Consider the following 20533-nt stretch of genomic DNA (forward strand, 5'->3'; position numbering starts at 1 on the left):
TACTTTCATTACGTGACATTTGCACTTCGGAATTTAAAAGGAGACGCACATGCAGCTCTTCCATGAAATAGGAAAGCCTAGGTTGTTTGGGGCCTTCCTGCCATTTGTTTTCAAAGACAGGGAGCTTCAGAGTGTATTCCACAGAACAGGAGAATCTCTAGTGCTCAAAAAACAGTATCGACAAAAAGGAGATCAGGATGATGCAGTTTTATTTTTCTTTCATAAGGTCGGTGTCTTGTGTAAAAGCTGTAACACATCAATGATAGATGAGATGCATAAATGATCTATCAAAGTCAGCAAACACAGCCTCTTTGGAGCAGAAAAATCTAATTCTTTTGAACTGGATTTCACAATATAAAAGCTTAATAGCACTTACAAATTTATTACTTGATGATGAAAAAGAATGTTGATCTAGACTGAGCACATTAACAAGCACTATATGTGGGCACAAATTCTGGGCCTCTAGATTTAAAAAAAATTATTTGGGATAAATTTACCCCTTTAAAAAGAAAATACTTCAATATGATTTTTTGGTTAAAACATAAGGTGTTGATACTATGCTGTGATATCATGTCCTTTCCAATCCATAATTTTTCTTATATTCCTTTTTTTATTCTCATTGGCTTGAAGACTTTTTATTTTTATCCTTTAGCAAAGAATCTGGAACATAATAGGTGCTCAATAAACATGATTTACATGAATAAAAGAGTAACTAATAGTTGCTTAATATTTATTGAGCACTAACTATATGCTAAGCTGTGTGCTAAATATTTTACAGGCATTACCTTATTTAATCAGGACAAATAGCCTTGATCTGGGTATTATTAATATTCCCATTTTGCAAATAAGGAAACTGAGTCCTAGAGAGGTCAAATAACGTGGAAGTGGTACATGGTTAATAGTACCGGTAAGTGGTGAAGCTAGATCAGACTTGAGTTTTATTTGAATCCAGAACTTATGTGCGTAGCCACAATAGAATAATAAGTTGATAAACTTGCTGTTTTGGCCCAGTGAGTTACAGTATTAATGCAGTTGAGAGATCAAAGTCACTAAAAATAAAAGGCAAAAGAATTGATCTTTCAGTCCTTACTGTCACATAAAAGATATAGAGTTCTACAACTGTATGCTCTTTCAAGAGCTGCCATTTATTTGACACCTGCTGTGTGCTGCATAAAGGGCTTATCTGCACTGTCCAATAAAATGGTAGCCATTAGCCACATGTGGCTATTTCAGTTTCATTAAAATGAAATAAAATTTAAAATTCATAACTATATGTGGTTTCAGATGGGTACTAGATTTATTGGGGTGATCTCTCCATAAGTTATAGAAATGTCTAATAATTTCAGGGGTTGTACACCTGAAATGAATATAATATTGCATGTCAACTGTAATTAAAAATGTAAAAAACATATATTTAAATAAAATTCATTTCCTCAATTGCACTAGCCACATTTCAAGTGCTCGAAAGCCTCCTGTAGCTACTGCGTTGGACAGCACAGATATAGGACATTTTTATCATCATGGAAAATTGGGCAGTGCCTGGTGAAGCTGCCTGGATACAGATATATACAGCACACAGTACCTGCCCTCTAGGAGCTCATTGTCTACCAAGGGAGAAAGGCATGCAAATTAATAGCTATGATCTGATAGGACAATGTGGGCAGATAGAAGAGGTTCTGAACCCAATTTGGTGGGAGATGAAGGGGATACAGGATGAGGAAAGCAGAAATAGGAAAGTTTCACAGAGCATTGCTACCTGCTCTGAGTCTTAAAGGAAGAATAAGAAATTAGCCAGCAGAAAAAGAGGGGACCTCAGACAGTAGAGAGAGAGGGAACCAAAAGTTCAAAGGCTCAACGTGCAGAAGGAGCAAGGAATGGCAAGTCATTTGGAAATAGGGCTCCATGGAAAAGTGAGGAGAAATGAGGCTGGAGAGGCATGGAATGCCGGGATAACAACTACCAGAGTCCAGGATGCAGGGGGATAGAGGAATAGCCAGCACCCGCAGCTCTGTGCTTTAATTCAAAGAAGATGATGGGAGAAATTGTTCAGAGATACTTTTGTGCTCAATTCTACATCAAAGTAAAGCTACAGGCTCTGCTCATGTTAGCTGGGTTACTTACTAATCTAATACCTCAAGTAGCTGTAAAAATGAATCCTAAGATCTCAGAAGAAGTGTGTGTGTGTGTGTGTGTGAGAGAGAGAGAGAGAGAGAGGAGAGAAGACAGAGTAGTATTAGTATCAGGTACGTCTTTAAATGTATTACAGTTCAAGTGACCTTAGCCTTCTTTCTTGAATCCAAATTGCCATTTTCCAAAAAGATGTTTTGTTGCAAATGAACTTAGAATAAGTGAAATGTAGGCATCAGCCAGAGGCCTCCTCAGGACTGTGACTTAACTGCTGTCTTCTCAGTATTTACATCTTCGGCAAGATGTCTGCCTATCTGAAGATCCCCCTACCTTCCATCGCTCTGTGTTACAACTTTCCATTTTATTTCCTTCAGAGCACATTTCACCTCTGAACTTACATTATTTATGTACTAGAGGCCCATTGCATGAAATTCGTGCCAGAGTAGGCCTTCCTTCAGCACCGGCTTCCCTCTGGCACCTGGGACCCAGGCTTCCTCGCAGCCCCGGCTTCGTCCGGAAGGACGGAAGGACATATGGAAGAATGTCCAATCTAATTAGCATATTATACTTTTATTATTATAGATATGTTTGTTTGCTAATTTTGTATGTCTCCACTGGGCTTTAAGTTTCTTGTCAGCAGGAACCTTTCCCTTTGTTCACAGCTCTATCCCCATCTGGTGAGTGCCTGGTGGATAATGGGCCCCACTAAATATATATGAAATAAGTGAGAGAATTTGGCACCTACTACAATAATTAAAGTTGTCACCCTAGGTAACAATAGCAACAATAATTGTAACAGTAATAGTAATGCAGAAATAGCAACTCACATTTACCGAGGCCTCATTACATGCCTGGCCCTAAGCTAAGTGCTTTCAATTCAGTATCTAGGGTGTTTCTCATAGCAATCTTCAGAGATGGACCTCTTATGAACCCCGAATTACAGTTGTGAACATTAACATTAGAGAAGAGAAACACCCTAGTCACACAGCTAGTAAGGAGGGAACTAGCAACTAAAGGCAAGTCTCAGGGAGCTTGTCACCTGAGCTCCTAACCTCTTCACATTTCAGCCTCCTCCTTACCTGTCCTGACCCTGTTTCTCAGAGTGCAAAATCAGCAAAATGAAGTCAGGAAGACAACTGACTTCTGGGGTCACACAGTCAGTGTGTCCATGAAGAGTCTTCTTATTCAGCATCCACCATGCCCTGCCCTCTTTGTTTGGCTGACTCCTCTTCAGATTTGGAGACATTGCATCATGGAAGATTTGCCCACTTCAATATCTTCATTTGGCTCAAAAATGCTCCCAGAGCACATGACTCCATCAATGTTTGCTGAATGAATGAACACTCATTCACTAATTTCAATACATCTTTCAGATACCAGGTTCCATGATATTATGCTCTAGGGAGATGTTTCTAACTAAAATGTGTTGTGATATTCAAGTAAAATGACCAATGACTAAAAGTACAAATGACTCCTCTCTCTTTTAGAACGATTTCAACATGTGAATGAATAACAGCAATTCTGGTGTGGGAAATTAGGTTATGCAAATACCTTCAAAGGCCACATGAGAAGCTATATTCATTTGTCAGGATGTATTAGCAATTCTTACCTATTTTCCTTCACATGCCCTATTTTACATTTCTGCTGCATTTAAGTTGAATGCTGCATACAGACAATCTTCACTACAAACATAACAGCCAAATTAAGACTAGTGAAGAAGTAGTGGTTTTTTTTAATAGTAAGCTTAAATGCCTGAACAAATTATAGCCCTGCCTGCCAGAGCAGCAATGAGCCATTCCAATTGTAAATAAACACATGCATGGCCTGTGGACAGCCGGGTGCATTGGAGACATCTTGGGAAATTCATGAGAGCCTTCAAAAGGTTAAACTAGAAGGCAAGATTGGATAGGAACCATTGTGTTCCCAGCACCTAGAACATTGGCAGCTAAATAAATGCTGAATTGATACAAGGTAGGTGCTAAAACAAATATTTGCCAAACAAATAAGCAAAGAAATGGGTTTGGTTTCCTAGAAATGACTTCTACAGTGGCCTGTTTACCTGGTGTTAATGATCATGTGACTCCCGTAGAGTGTCATGAGGGCTCAGCTCCTTTATCAAGGCAATAATAGCTCGTTTGAGGTGCATATGTTAGAGGAAGAGCTCCAGGGAGCACAATAAAAGAGGAGTGCTTTTTAATGGACACTTGTTCTTGCTTGGCTGGCATTCACCCCCCTTCTTCAGGTGACACCTCCTCGTTCTCTTTTGGGGGACTATCTCTTTTCCACTCGCAGTCAGTTTTGGTCTAGGTGGAAAGGATTCCTTGTTCAGCTCTAGGGAAAAGCAGGTAAGCCAGGCTGGGCCAAACAGAGTATAAAATCCCACTGACCAAGTCACATGAATCAATTTAAGCCAATCAGAGCTAATAAGTTTCAATTCTGGAATTTTGCTAGGACTAATGGGAAAGAGGTAAGCTTTTTCCACTAGAGTTGCTGGGAAGGTGGAATGGAGATGGAGCTTCTAGCATAATCATATGAGCAAAAGGAAAGACAGCGCCTAAGAATTAAGCCCATAGAGAATAAAAGCCAAAGGTTGGGGAAAAGAAAACCAGGGTCCTGGGTCCAACCATTCCTGAATGCATATTACCTCTGGCGTTTAATTAGATGAGCCAATAAATGGTCCTTTTTGCTTAAGTGTGTTTGATTTTGGGTTCTAATGTTATTTACAAGCACCACCCTTTTGAAAGGTGAGAATTATACACTACCTCAAATGTTTGATATTGAAAATCAATACCTAGCAAGTCTTGTAGTTCCTTGATAGGCACATAAATATAGGAAAAAGAAAAATCTTTGAAACATAAAATAGCTATTAAGTCCACCCTCTTTGCCAACATAACATTTCCACTATCTATTAAAGATTAAGAGCTATAAATTGTTTACCTTCTGACCCAGTACTTCTAATTCTGGGACTTAAATAATAAAAAAGTTTTATACTCATACATATTTTATAGCAATATTTGTAATTACAGGAAATTGGAAACAGCCTAAATCTCCAATATATGAAAATGGTCAGATAAATTTTACAACAAAATGTTAGTTATTGCTGAAACTGGTTTGGCTCAGTGGATAGAGCGTCGGCTTGCGGACTGAGGGGTCCCAGGTTCGATTCCGGTCAAGGGCATGTACCTGGGTTGCGGGCACATCCCCAGTAGGAGATGTGCAGGAGGCAGCTGATCAATGTTTCTCTCTCATCGATGTTTCTGACTCTCTATCTCTCTCCCTTCCTCTCTGTAAAAAATCAATAGAATATATTTTTTAAAAAAATGTTAGTTATTAAAATTACATTTTGTAAAAAGTTTTCAATAACATGTTTATAGCTATGCTCCTGGAAAAGAGCAGGAAAAAATTGTATGAACTGTACAATCACACTGTACAATAAATAAAAAAATCATGAAAAGGAAAAAAATGGACAGACGTATTTCTAAAGGCTGACATTGGTTATCTTTAAGTGGTGGGACTATGGATGGATTTCTTCTCTTTTTTTCTTACTTATTTATAAACAAGATTTCAAATTTGCTATAGTAGCAGGTATTATTTTATAAAGGAAAGGATGTTATTAAACTTTTAAGATAACTTTACCTTCCAGCTCCCTGACAGAATCAGGCAGCCTTGACTTGGACATGTCAGGCCTTCCTCCTTCGGACCATGAGAACTAGTGAATGCATACAAAAGCTCAGAAACTCAGCCATGAACTCCTCCGGGCAGGTGTCAATCACCCATTCTGTGAGCTACAAATGAGAACGCATTAAAAGCTTTTATTGCTGATCTACTATTACCTCCACAGGGCTAAGTAGCAATAGCTGTTGCTGGGAGTATCATTTCATAATTAGCTTTATTAGAGAAAGATTCAAGGCAAATCCTTAAATAAATACTTCTCAAGATGATGTTTTTTAGATACTTGTGTTTTCCAGGGGTAAAAATGGAGGTTCTTGAGCAGAATATTGAGATTCCAGTTGCCAGAGTACTCACTCCTCTTGATTAAACCAGTAGACTAGGCACTGAAGGTACCCAGAGTTTGATCTGTCCTTGCCCAAAAGAATCAGAAAGATAAACAAACCAGGCCAGAGCAGGAGAAGTTGGGGGAGGGGAGGGGCACATTGATGAAATTGGTGGACATGACTGTGTCTGTTATTAGCTGATCTGAGTATAAAAGCTGTTCCAGGACCATGGACCTCATTGGTGGCCCTGGGCAAACGTAGCTCTCCCAAAGGCCAAACTTCCTATCACTTTGTGCCCATTGGAAAGCCATGTTTTTTGGACATTTTGTTTTTTGGTCAATGAATGTAAGGCACCTTCTGGGCTCCATTGCTAGTGTACTGAATAGATATGAATAGGACAATTCTTGTGGCATTACCTGCATGAGACCTGCAAGCAAAAAGAAAGAAAAAAAGTGAAGTGAATATTTGTCCCAGAGAAGAATGACTACTGGGGAGAATTTGCTTCCTCACTGTCACACGCCCCTGGGACAGATGGGGTGCAGCAGTTCTCTGCAGAGCTGCGAACTCAGCAGGGCTTGTTGCTTGGTCTCCCTCTTCCATCAAAAGCTGATACTAAGAATGACTGTGACAGCAGTCACAGAAACCTTGGAAGTAACTGGACCACTTCGTTATGTCTCCACATTCAGTGCTGGAAGTGTCTGGAGCAGGTAGACAGCTGATTGATTCCAGAACAGAAAAATGACCATTAAGTACTTACCATGGAGCAGCCTTTTTGAACAACTTTACATACATCTAATCCTCATAACCACCCTGTGAAATCAGTATTATCAGCCTCTGGGCCCTCCCCTCCATTTTATAGGTAAAAAAATCAAGGCCTAGAGACTTTAAACAAACTGCTTTTGGTCACATAAAAGCAACTGAGCCAATTAAAACTTGGAGCTGTCTGATTCCAAAGCCTGTGCCCCTGACTACTTTGCTCCTTAGAAATGACAACCTAGGCATACTCTAATTTCTATGCTCTAGAAATATGGGTCAAAATGAAACAAGTCATTCTACAATGTATATATATATATAAAATAATCATATTGTGTGCTTTAAGTATGTACAATTGTACTTGTCAATTATTCCTCAATAAAGTTTAAAAAAGTAAAAATATTCTAAACCACAAATTTAAAGGAAAATAGCCCCACAACACCCTATTTGCAGTCCAATTTCTCAATGAACAGTGAAAGGCATCAGACCCTGTCAAAGGACTCTCAGACCCCAACTGCCAGGCAGGAGAAATGTTCAGGGACACCTTCTGGGTGAACCTGAGACTTCACACCATAGGCACCCATTCAGGTCACTTTTACGGGGAGCCAAGGGAGGGCCTTAGGACATGCTATGTGGCCACCAGCAAAGGGACTGGCAGAGGCTCAGCAGTGCGAGGTGAGGGATGGTCCACCTACACCTGGGGTCAGCACCTCTGGTGAGTGTGCCTACCAGGAGCCCCTTCACAGACTTTAGTGCCCACCTTCTACTGGGCAACAGCTTGTCTCTCTGTGGTCTCAGAGATGCCACTGGGGACCAGGGAGTCAGGGAGAAGGGGATCACAAATTCTACAGGCCTCTCTTCTCAAGGATCCATCCCTCTACCATCCCTCTACCTGGACAGGCTCCTCTGGCACCTCTTTAAAGCACCTCTGTTCCCTAAAATAGGAGGAAGTTAGGGAAGAGCTTGGATCCCAGTCGTGAGAGTGGAGCCTCCTATGTAAAAACCACTGTTTATTCCTTCCAGAGACCACCTTCTTCCCTGGGCCCCTCTGGTGTTCATGGGGAGAAGCTGGATGAGGGAGACTGTGGGTAACAGGGGGGATGGATGGAGCTGTCATGGGCCACAATGACAATTGCCATTCCTCCAAATGCTCTGAAGGTGGCAAAAGAAGGTGGAATTCCGGGGTGCGAGAAAGCCTAGAAATGTCTCTGGAGCATTGAGTACTCCCCCTCACTACCAGCGAAGCTTCTCAGAAAGGGCAATAATGTAAACATTCAGCCATTAGAGGGAAAGCTTACACTTTATGCCACCCTCCCCACCATTAACGACATTGGCTGCCCTATTAAAGTACCACTCTGATTTGTGTTTAATGATCTTGAAAGGAAAGTAATTGCTTGGGTATTACCATTCAAATGTTCTTAGAAGTGCAGATAGTATTTACAATTGGATTTTCCTTTCTGAGGGGGCAGGCAGGCAGGCAGTGTTCCCCGGTCCATTTGGTCCATTTGAAGCTGAGTCTGGGAAGAAGTCACCTCAAAAATGAGCTTGAGGATCTTGAAGCTCAGCGTGTGTTTTCCTTTCTTCTTTTCACTCTGAAGAAACTATTGGGGAATAGCCCTTCCCCTTTCCTTCCAGGGAGGGCATATGGCGAGGAGCGATTTTATGGTACAACTTAGAGGACAGCCCAGTTGTCCTTTGGGAGAACAAACAGCACAAGGATTGGTGCTGAATCAGCAGTTCGGGGATGTGAGGAGGGAAGGCCACACAATTCCTGACGGAGGAGTGAAACCAAACCAAAAAGCAAGGATGAAGGAGAGACCCAATGAAGTCATAGCCCAAACAGCATTTAAATAAATATAAAGCAAATTGTGTTAGCAACGTCAGTTCTCCTGTCCTGCCTGAAGCTGCAGCATCGATCTGTGAAGCCGGCTTTGCCGTTACCGCAGACACACAGCTGAGTGGGAGGAGACCAGCCCACAGCACACAGTGTTGGCCGCCTGAACTACGGCCACCCGAACTGAGTGCCAGCTTCAAATCTTCACTGGGCCACCTGGTAGCTGTATGACCTTGGAAGGAAGTAACTTACCTTCTCTGAGCCTCAGTGGCCTCATCTGAAAAAATAGAAATGATCATTGGACCCCCCTCGCAAGGTAATCATAGGGAGCCAAGGAGATTCTGGAAGCAAAGGGCTATCTTTGCACAGCTCCTTGCAGAGAGAACGTGCTCAACCAATGTCCTTGATTAGTATTAATATTAGAACAGGTTGCCGAACTGGTTTGGCTCAGTGGGTAGAGCGTCGGCCTGAGGACTGAAGGCTCCCAGGTTCGATTTGGGTCAAGGGCATGTACCGTGGTTGCGGTCACATCCCCAGTAGGGGGCGTGCAGGAGGCAGCTGATTGATCTCTCTCATCGATGTTTCTAACTCTCTATCCCTCTCCCTTCTTCTCTGTAAAAAATCAATAAAATATATATTTAAAAAAACTATATTAGAAAAGGTGAACAAGGCTCTCACTGCCTTCAGTACCCGGCTTTCCATGAGCACTATTTTGATAGCTGTATATTTTGCATGTTCAACATTAGTAGCATCTGGGTCTCTGGCTGCATACTCATTTCTTGGTACTCCTGTGTCCAGTGAAAAAGCAAAATACCCTTGGTTAGGAAGGGCGACACATTTCAGCCCCTTTCTAAATAAGCCAAGTGTGAGAAAGTTCATTTGTTTTAAATCAGGGTTAAGAAGGAATTACAGACACAGCGCATAGGGGTTAAGGTTGTCTCTTTGCTCTGTAATTTGACATTCAGAGTTGGTCTGAGTCACGTGAGTGGATGAAGTCAATGAATGGCCGTAGTTTTCACTGTTAATAAATTAACATCCGATACATAAAGCCTACTGGTGGATGTACCCTGGGGGTGTCTGAGTTACTTGACCTGAGGCCCAAGCATAAAGTTGGTACTGTGTGTTCCTGCTGCCACCACACAGAACAGTCTCACCTGCTGTGGGGCACTGGGGAAGGGACCTAATGCGCTTCTGGGTTATTGATGCGCTTCTGGGTTATTGTTGGACATAAAGTGGTCTGGCTCTGGGTCAAAACAAATGTGGCCCTTTCAAGTCTCTAAGGATTGGGGCCCGTCCTGAAAAACATTGACAAGATCATTATAGGTCCTTTATGACCATTTCTGTTCTCAAATGACATTGAGGCTGGTTTTCACAGACACTGACCTCGGAAGTGCCATCTCAGGAGCAGCCCGAGGCTGCAGAGAGGCTGTGCTATAAATGGATGCTGTGCAGCTGTGAGGGGAGCTATTTTGGGATCCCAGGGGGTCTCATTTGTACTTCTGGTTAGGAGGCTCCGAAGTGAAGAAGGAGCCTTCTGTGGATGGTGGGGAAAGACCAAACCAGACACAGCCTTTCTTCCTCCCCAGCCTCTCCTGCCGGCACCTGAGGCCCCATCCACTCTTTCTTCAAAGTCTTCAGTGGCATGGGTGCTAGAGCTCTGTGGGAAGGGAAAAAATGGAGCAAGTCATCTCCCAGCCCAGGTGTCTGAGGACATTGCTTCCTCTGCTGTGTTCCTGAGAAGACTATCTACCTTTGCAGGTGGGGGAGGTGCCAAGGCTTCAGGCTCTGGTTGCCTTTTGCATCCACTTCAGTGGCTTTTGAACAGGAAGGAACCTGGCAGCTGAGGTGAGAAAACAGGGTATTAGACTCATCTTCACAGCTCAGCTTCTGCCCACTCTGCAGGGCAAAGAGGCTGGTCCCTTCTCCCATGTGCCCCAGGCTTAGGTTGGTGAGGCCTTAGAGCCCTTTGAGCACTAGAGTTCAGAAGGATGGCTCTCCTTTCCCTCCCCTTCTAACTCACAGGAAATCACCTCATTGGTCATGTTGGGTTAGAAGAAATGGTAGTTGGTGTCCCCTACTTTTAGCCCACACTTCATGGGTCACATTAATGGCTGCCATCTTGAAAACAGACCACAGATCTAACTGGGAAGCTTATATGGCTTAAGTAGGTGCACTTCAGAGCTCACAGAACTGGGTTGCAATGCTGTATTGTTATATCCTAGTCGGGTGGCTTTTGGCAAGTCTTTTCACCTTCCTTGGACTTAGGCCCTCACTTCCAAAATGGGAACAACTATCATATTTGTCTCATGGGATTGTTGTGAGAATTAAATGTGGCAAAATACTTTGTACATGGCATATGGTCAGTGTTCTAAAAATATAATACATTAGTGGCCCAGTGCATGAAATTCATGCACATTAAAAGGGAATTAATTAGAGGAAATATTTTAATATTGCTATTTACCTTTTCCCTATAATAGAAATGTCAGAGGTGAAAGAAAATTAGTAAAATGTATGTGAAAATCTCCCTCCTGTCAGAGTCTGGGGCACGCCGCAGGACCCAGAGTCAAGTCCCTGCCCACCCATGTGTGCCTTGAAATCACACAACACCCAGACCTGGCCGGCCCCACCCTGTCAAGTCCTGCAGGGTGGAAGAGGCACAGCCTCAAGTCCCCCATCAAGCCCCGCTGGGCGGCGGGGAAGCAGCTTCAGGTCCCCTGGTCCGGCCTCAGGTCCCCAGCTTGAGGGCACAAGGGAGTGATGACCATTTGCATATTAGCTCTTTATTATATAGGATTTTTGTAATGGATATATTATATCCATTCTTACTAATGGATGGAGAGAGAGACGGGATGAAACTCTTGAAATTGGGACCTGCATAAGGACCCTAGTTCTGACTTACCTTGTCATTGTTGAAGAGCCTTCTTGAGCCAAGAAAAAGGAGAGTGACAAGGTGAGAAGAAAGGAGGAAGGAAGTAGTCAAGCTTTTTATGCCTATTAATTAGGCCTCAGGCTGGTCCTGGCTGGTTGAACTTGGAGGAACTCTTGGTATCGAGAGCCTAGAATCCCAGCTATTTAAGAAAGATAGATATCTGTGCTTGTACTCAGGTTACAACTTGTGAACAAACCTCTCAGCTTTCCAGGAGAATTATATCAATAAACTACAAGCGACTATAGAATTAGAGTTCATATCTTCTCCTTACAGCTGAGGAAATAAAACTCAGAGAGATAAAAGGACTTGCCCAAGGTCACACCACTTAAGGGCCTACACAGAGAATCAGGTCATTCCACTCCAGCTGAGAATTGTATGAAGTGCTGCAAACCCAGACAGTACTATTAGACTGAAGTTTAAAAAAAAATGTCTCAAGTTGAGTCAAGTGGCTTTTTGAATATTGTAAAATGAAGCATTTGATTTTTCATGGAAAATATAACACATGGTGGTCTGGATACTATTGTTCCCTGAAAAAGAAATCTTGTTAGTGGATGGGAGGGGACATGTACTCAGTCCCATTAAAAAGATCCACAAATCTCTTTAGGAAGTAACAGGCATAATAACTTCCCCAGAACCCAAAGAGATTCAATAAAAATTCTCCAGCTGACCTCACCAGCCACTTTCAAAAGCCAAGGATGAGAAATGAGCCAAAAAGGAGTTCACTGTTGTTGAAATTTTTGGTAAACAAGGGCCTTGACATCATGCAAGTGTCAAGAGCCAGATGGTTGCAGGAACTTCTTAACAGTAGAAACTTCCCCAAAATCTAGTTGTGTCTGAGCAAGTATGGAACTCTGTGTCTCTCAAAGAATGTCTTGATTCTCAAAGGAGCCCAGCTCATCCTCCAGGCCTTGGTCTTTCCAAAGGTCATATGAAGAACCTGTCCGAATCCCCTCTGTAAAGGCAGATATTGAAACCATTATCTATCATGTTATTTGATGTCACAAAGAGTGTGCATGCAAACAAGACACTTTGTGTGTGAAAGGGGGCACTATAAACAGGTTTCCTGAGACAATATGTGTACACTGTGACTATCCTGGATGTGTGGTTACCCAACTTAGAAAAATCAACATGGTATTTTCCTACTGAAATGTAAAACTTGGAAGTATATGTTTGAACCAATGTTCTCCTTTCATATCAGGCCATGGGGGAGGGAGCAGAGCTATGTAATCTGATATTTTTCCTTGTGCTTGGGCTTCCAGGAAGTTCAGTATTAAGTTTTATATCAATTGCAACAATCAACCCTAGCTTCTGATTCCCAGTACAACTACTTCCTCATTCTTTTACCCAACCTCGTTCTCTACCTTTAACATACACACTCCTGGATCATGCTCCCCACATATCAAATCTTTATTTTAATAAGTTACCTCAAAATCCTTTGTAAGCAGGTTAGCAACACACATCCTGAATTTTCTAAGCAGTTTTACATCACATATTCAGCTTTATTTTCCTCATAAATGATGTGAAGTCCTAATAAATCCCACCATTTTGCCTTCCAAAATGAATTGTTTCATTAAGCAAGCACTTTTTGAATTCTTACTATGCATTAGAATGGTGATGGGAATATAATCAATCAATAAAATAGACTAAAATTCCTCTCTTTGTGAAGTGAGGCAGATTATTAATAAATAATAAGCTCGCCAAAACCGGTTTGGCTCAGTGGATAGAGCGTCGGCCTGCGGACTGAAGGGTCCCAGGTTCGATTCTGGTCAAGGGCATGTACCTGGGTTGCGGGCACATCCCCAGTAGGAGATGTGCAGGAGGCAGCTGATCGATGTTTCTCTCTCATCGATGTTTCTAATTCTCTATCTCTCTCCCTTCCTCTCTGTAAAAAATCAATAAAATATATTTTTTAAATAAATAAATAATAAGCTCAACAAGTAAGCAACTTATATAAAAAGTTTTAGGATGAGAAGTGCAATAGAAAAAATATAGAACAGAGTAAGGGAAGTGGGGAATGTCAACCATTGGACGGCACAATTTAAGTGGGATGATCAGCGTGGACCTCATTGAGAAGGTAACCTTTGAGTAGGATGAACATATAATTTATCATCCATATTGGGAAACTTTTAAGGGTGCAAGGGGAAGCTATTCCTAATTACACTGGAAAACAGGTGCAAACTAGGACTGTCCTAAGCAAACAGGCATATACAGTAACCCACCATTTGAGCAAAAGCTTGAAGGAGGTGGGAGAGTCAACATAGCAGATACCTCAGGAATAAGTGGTTCAGGCAGAGGAAACAGCAAGTTCCAAGGCCCTGAGGCGAGAGCATGCCTAGCAAGGTAGAGCAATAGCAAGGCATCCAGTGTGTTTGGAAGGATTAAGCAAAGGAAGAGACATATGAGATGAAGTCAGAGAGTTGCTGGGGACCCTGTATGTGTAGGCCATTATAAGGGCTTTGGCTTTTTTCTGAGAGGAATAGAGAGCCATTGCTGGCTTATGCTTTTCCAAGATTAACATTGGTTGCTGTGTTGAGACTACACGGTAGAGTTGGTAAATAGGAAAGCAGGGAGACCAGGTAGGAGGTAGTAGCAGAAGTGGTAAAAAGTCAGCTACTGGATAGGTATAGGTATAGTCAACAGGGCTTTTTGTTGAATTGGATGTCAAGTGTAAAAACAAAAACAAAAAAACACACAAACAAACTAAGGTGTTTCTGGGGTTTGAGGCCTGAGCAAATAACAAGGTGGAAGCACATTTACTAAGATGGGAAAGACTCTGGATGGAGCAAGTGGAAAAGGGAAGAGCTGTGATGGTCAGGAACTCAGTTTGGGACCTGAGAAATCTGAGTTGTCTCTATGAGATGGAGCTGTCCAGCAGGCCAGCGCCTATACAAGTCTGAAGTTCAAGGGATAGGTTTGGGCTAGAGAGCTACATTTCAGAGTCAGCAGCATGTGAATGCTATGTAAAGCCATTAGAAGGATGTAACTCCTCATGTCTCCCAGATCATCCCTTACACCTCAAAGCAATGCAAAAACCCTTTTGCAGGTTGAATTTTTGTTTCTGGACAAAATAAATCAGAATGCTCATCCTTCAAGGCCCATCACCAATCTTAATTTTTCATGAAGTCTTTCCTAATTACTGCAGTCCCTATGGGATACTCTTAATTTATATAATTGTCTGCCTCACTGATTCATCCATTAATAACTATCTGTTGAGCAAATTCTTTATGCAAGGCCCAGTGCTGGGTGCTGTGGGGTACGAGAAGCAAGAACATGTGGTTCCCACACTCAGAAAGCTGACGTCCAGCTGAGCAAACAGAGCAAACATTACTCAAAGCACTGGAGAACATCAGGTTCTTTGAGGAGTCAGAGTCAGTGACATGGAGGAAGTTCCTCTTTAGTTGAGTCTTAAATAAAAAGACAGCTTCTGGGGACACATTTTTTAAAAATTTAGGAGCGTGGATGGTCTCTCTCCTAAAAATATTCTGGTTCTAAAAATCTGTATTTCTATCAATACTGAGAAACTGAGTTTTTCTCCAGAGGAAGAGTGGAGTAGGGTGGGGGACACTTTGGAAGTGGCAGCCCAGGAATAAAAAGATGGGTGCAATGTATTGGGGGGCAAGAATGAGCATGGGTGGGATAGGAGATAATGAAAGATAAGGTCTGGGGAGACATTTCACATGGTGAGCAGCAGAAAATGAGGCTGCACATAAAGGAGCATCAGAGCCCAGCTTGTTCGATGTCATAGGCATGATGGTGGCATGATGAGCAGCTGTGTCACAGGAATAGACTGAAAGAAGGGGTGAACAAAAAGTGGGGGTGTGAAATTCTTGTCATTATCCAGACAAGAAGTAATAAAGTCTTGACCAAAAGAATTGATTAGAGATGAGATCTGCAGGAGACCTTTCAAAGAAAAGAAAGGACATTGTGACAATGAAGGATAATCTTTGCCAAGAAAGGGAAGCATGGCACCAAGATTCCACTGCTGAGAGGAGAAGAGCGGTGGTGGGGGCACTCACTGGTGGGCATGGGAATGGGCATGGCATTGGTAAAGAAGGTTAAGTTGAATTGATTGAAGTAAGAGTGGAGCATCTAAGAACAGGAGAGGGTCAAGGTTAGAGATGGAGAAGTGGGAGTCAGCCATGTGGAGCTTAGGCATCAGTGCCCATCTGCCTGTTTTACCTCCCCACCTAGATGCTTGATATACTTCCTGCTTATATCCTTGCAGTCTGTTGGGAGGCAAAATAATGAAGTGATCAAACACATGGGATCTGGTATCAGATTTCCTCCATATGATACCTGGTTCTACCCAGCACTGGCTCTAGCTATATGACTCTGGCTAGTTACTTAGCCTTTTTAAGCCATAGTTTCTTCAGGAAAATGGGGGAGACAATAATAATTGCCTCATAGGTGTGAGGATTAAAATAGACTTTACACATGGAAAGTATTCAATTATGTTGCTATTGGTACACATGGTCACATTTCAATAAATATTCACTGATAGCAGTGAAAGTAGAGTCTGTGGAGCTAACATTTAAAATCATGCAATCCCCTAAACCAGTTCACCAAAGGGAAGGTTGGGGGAGAGAATGAACACTTACTGAACACCTGCCATATGCCAGACACTTTGCTAAATGCTCAGTTGACCTTGACAACAACCCCACAAGGTAGCTTTATCCTCATTTTATAGACTAGGAAGTAGAAGCTCATAAAAGTTAACAAGCTTTCCCAAAGTCATACAGCTAATAAATGGTATATATTTTATGCATTTAAAAATTCTAAAAGGACATGTTCCAAATTGTTATCTTCTTACTTTATAGAGCTCTATCTTACTTAAAATTTTTAACAAATATCTATTGTTCCTATAATCAACCAAAAAAAAAAATGGTCTCTCTATTTTGGGTGTGGAAGGGAAATAGGGGGTGGAACTGGGCAGCCTCAGGTGGTTATCTAGAAGCGAAGAGTCTCGGGGCTTTCTGGTAGAACAGCAAGCCTCTGCTGCAATGTTGCCCTGAGCCCCGAGGAAAAGAGTAAATTCTGTGCAGCACTGAGAATTAAGAAATCAGGAGGGAAAGACAAAAAGGAAGATGGGTGAGCGTGTAAAGTATCTGAAAGAGATTTCCATCTAAGATTGTTAAAACAACAAAAAAAGTTTTCATGCTTAAAGGGATAAACTTTCTTAATCTGTCACATACTCTTAATCCCTAGATGAGATGTCTCTGTTCTTGAAAAGTGGACACAACTTCCCTATATGTTGATCCCTAGGGCCTCCGACAAGGCACAAGCATGATTAATTCTGTAACACCAATGAATGTTAAAACAAACCAAAGCAAACCACAGAGGACTCGAAGAGTCTAGATTAATTCTGAGGTCAAAAGCTTGTTCTCATCACATCAAATAATGACCTCTGGAAAAATATGAGAGAAAATCCACTGATAAGGGAAAAACCGCCTCTGTAAGGGGATGCTTCAGTTAACTGAATGTTGCTTTTAAAATAGCATCTCTGATCAGTACCAAGTTATTTGTGTAACTCGAATCTGGTAATAATGTCAGATATGTTAGGCAACATTACTTCATCTAAAAGCTAATTTTTAAGTTACTGTGCTGTATTTCAAAGAAAGTAATTCATCTTTTACAGGAATCAGAGAGGTTTGCCCAGACTCCCAGGGAAAGCAGGGTGGTCTGTTAGAGAGCAAGATGTGAATTAAATGTTATCTTGAAGAGAGAGAGAGAGAGAGAGAGAGAGAGAGAGAGAGAGAGAGAGAGAGAGAGAGAGAGAAAGAAAGAATCTTCATAAAAGTTTACATTTCATATATCCCCTTCTAATGAATTTTTATTCTGGCAGGTACATGAAAATGTAATTTAAGTCAACCAATAATTAACTTCTGAACATTGACTGTGTTCCAGGCATACAAAAATGAAGAATGGTGTAGTCTCTTTTCTCAAGGAGGTCATAACTGATTGTGATAAATTATATCTAAACACACAACACATACACACACAGTACTATGGGATAAAAGATAGGTAGCTATTAATTCTTTCATGGACCAAAACGAAGGACCTAGGAGGTCAAAGAAAAACTACCAAGAGATGCCTTGGGCTGAAGGCTTCCCAGCATATCAATGATCAATTTAGCATTCATTTTGCATCTTGCTGCCCATAGCCCTCTTGAGAGTCAAGAAATTAGTTCTGCTATTCCTAACTTTGCTTTAAGAACTCTGCCTGCTATTCTTAGCTTTCAACAAAGTCTGGTGGGAAAGCAAAGGGAATTCTGGACCTTAAGAACAGATTGAATAATTAACAAAAAGAACAGATTCAGGCATTTTTATCCCAGACAAATTTTAAAACCTTCAACTTGAGAGAATAGAGGCAAGATTAAGAATTAGCTTCTTGCTCTAGTCAGTTTGGCTCACTGGTTAGAGCATCAGCTTGCAGACTGAAGAGCCTCGGGTTCAATTCTGGTCAAGGGCACATACCTCAGTTGCAGGCTTGTTCCCCGGGCAGGTTGGAGCACATGTGCAGGCAACCAGTTGATGTGTCTCACATCGGTGTTTCTCTCTGTCTCTCCCCCTCCCTTCCACTCTCTCTAAAAATATATATAAATAAAAATAAATGGGAAAAAAATACTTCTTCCCTCCAAAAGGAAACTGATGTTACTTGGTAGATATGGAAAGGAAAGGAATAACAATTCCCACCTCACCTCACCTTGACCTCCACTCCCTCCAAAGAAATAGTGTCATCCCAGCATGTGTAGGATCCCTAAGAGATGGGGATGGAGGAGGCTGGGGTCCTCTTTGCACACTTAAAAAAATCTGAATCCAGCTACTTCTCTTGGGTTCCACCCCTACCTCAATGTAGTTGGCAAAGTCTGGGACCATGAACTTAGAACAAATCGGCTGGTAATCTCCCAGCTCACCTGCAATCCAACATGGGTTCACGTGCCCACACACTGAGAACTAGGTTGCTCATTTGTTCATCAGATTGGTCTTAAAGATGAGTCCACATTGTCTGAGGTGACCAGAGAGCTCCCTGCTTGATGGTAATGACCCAGATGATAAGAGTTACTATTGTTTTCCTTGAAAACTGGCAAGTTAATCAGTCTCCCATGGCCTGTCAGTATGACCAGTGGGTTCTTCCTTAACACCTTTAGCTACTTTCGAAACTGAAAATCCTCAGGTCCCTGAGTTGGAACACCTTCAGTCCTTCCCAGTGAAGGAACCATTGATTTCCCTAGTGCTATCTGGCTTCTGGGTTTGTCATCTCATCTGCTGCCTCGAAGGCATTTAGATAATAGTTGTTGTTATTGAAAGTGATTAAAATACAACAAAACAAAACCTTAGAAGCCTTGACCTTTTTGGGTGATCTCTTAATTACCAACTTCTCATCTGCCTCTAATAAAGGGGAAATGTGTTTCTTTATTAGCACCGTGTGTGTGTGGTTTCCCTAAAAGACAGTCTTCTATGGTCTGTATGTGTCTAATAAATTGAATCTCTTCCTTGGGCTGTGGTATGAAGCCAACTGCTTCAGAAGGACAGATTCCACAAAATGGTAGATACAACGCATCATTGTGTGGCTTAATCCACATTGGGTTATAGTCTCTTTAGAGTTTCTCTCTTCACTCATGAGTGTGTTGTTTTTTTTTACCACACCTTGCAGACTACCAGCTTTCAAGACCCATGCTCCTCTTTCCTCAGGAACCCTTTTCTGGTTGTTCCAGAGAAAAAGCATGGGCAGCTCATGAAGACTAGACAGCAATCATCATGGTGGCTTCCAAAGGCACCTGCCAGGCCTCCAGCACTCATTCATGCTGAGTCCAGGGTCACAGTGATTTGGGAGTCAGATGATGGCCAACTGTCAACCACGATGTCTCTCCAGGACCACCTTGTCATATTGGTACTCAGAAAAAGAACCAAATCCTTATTACTGAGATGGCAAGTTCCACCTCAACTTCGTGGCAAAAATAAAACAAGGATACTGGGAATCAAACTAAAATTTTATTTTTTCTCATTTAAATACAACAAAACAAAAACCTTAGCAGGTTTGACCTTTTTAGATGATCTCTTAAAGACCAGTTACCAACTTTTCCTCTGCCTCTGAGGAAAGGGACAACGTGTTTCTTTATCAGCTCCTTATGTGTGGTTTCCCTAAAAGACAGTCTTTTATTGTCTGTATGTGTCAATAGAATGCGGAGAGTTATACTTTATGGAGTAACTCCAGCCAAGAGATTATCTTAGGATATTCATCCTGACTTCAGTTAGCATAAATGATTATCCAAAGAACAATACAGGAGTCCAGAGGCTAGCCGTAGGCTAAAGAATGCCAGTAGATAAGAACATGGTTCAGAATCTGGGTTCAGGCCCTGACACAACCTCTGACCAACTTACATAGAGCTAAGCCAAAGCGTCCTTAACTGCTAAACAGAGATAATAATACAACCTACATCACTGGATTGTTCTAAGGTCTCAATGCAAATGACAGGTAAAAGGCACACAGCAAGCACTCAATCAATGTTAGCTGTTACTATTTTTCTACCTCATAGCATTGTATCTGGCACATAGTATATGTTCAATAACCATTCATAATTGGTAGTGACTAAATGGATGCAGGGCCTGGGATAGAAACTAACACCAACCCCTACCAGAAAGGAAGAATGAGAGGCTGACTGGGCTAGTCTAAATTTAGCTTCCTCTGGTCTGGTTTTATCTGGAAACGTGAACAAAGCAGAGGTTGGCAGTGGTTGTGGCAAAGGCGGAGGAAATGGAGCAGGAGAGCATTTCTGACAAACCCCACTTGCTTCTAAGTTGCCACAAAGATGATTTTGGGTTTTAGAGTGTAGCCAAGGGGCTTGGGTGGAAGACAGGACAGGGGTGAGGCTGGACAAAGTAGCTTGGCATCAAA

Source organism: Myotis nattereri (genome assembly GCF_964212035.1).
Source record: "Myotis nattereri genome assembly, chromosome: 9".
NCBI lineage: Eukaryota > Metazoa > Chordata > Mammalia > Chiroptera > Vespertilionidae > Myotis > Myotis nattereri.